This window comes from Lipotes vexillifer, unplaced genomic scaffold (genome assembly GCF_000442215.2).
Source record: "Lipotes vexillifer unplaced genomic scaffold, Lipotes_vexillifer_v1.1 scaffold225, whole genome shotgun sequence".
NCBI lineage: Eukaryota > Metazoa > Chordata > Mammalia > Artiodactyla > Lipotidae > Lipotes > Lipotes vexillifer.
In genome coordinates, this window is record NW_006787630.1 from 1,061,563 (window position 1) to 1,062,274 (window position 712).

A 712-nucleotide genomic window follows, 5' to 3' on the forward strand; every position below is an offset into this window, starting at 1 on the left:
ATATCCCACATGCTGCGGCGCAACTGCGCCCGTGTGCCACAACTACTGAGCCTGCGTTCTAGAGCCCGTGAGCCACAACTACTGAAGCCCGCGCGCCTAGAGCCCGTGCTCCGCAACAAGGAAGACACCGCAATGAGAAGCCCACGTACCACAACGAAGAGTAGCCCCCGCTCGCCGCAACTAGAGAAAGCCCGCGTGCAGCAACGAAGACCCAACGCAGCCGAAAATAAATAAATAAATAAAATAAATTATGAAAACCCCCAAAACATCGTTAAAAAAAAAAAAAAATCTGGGCTCTTCCCCCCATGCAGAGGTATCCATTCTGGAGAAGGCTTAGTATGTTTCCAGTGGCTGAGAGTTACTTAGTCTTTGGCTATTAATTTCTAGCTTTAGTGGTGTAGTGTAAGCCCTGACAGTTGATTTTTTGTTTTCTTTTTCATAATGCAGGCGCCTGACTTAGATTGCTGACACACCTACTTCAAAGATGGCATCTCGGACCTCCCTGGTGGCGCAGTGGTTGGGAGTCCGCCTGCCAATGCAGGGGACGCGGGTTTGAGTCCTGGTCCGGGAGGATCCCACATGCCGTGGAGCAACTAAGCCAGCGTGCCGCAACGAAGAGTGGCCCCCGCTCGCCACAACTGGAGAAAGCCCACGCGCAGCAACAACAAAGACCCAACGCAGCCATAAACAAATAAATCAACAAACAACCCCC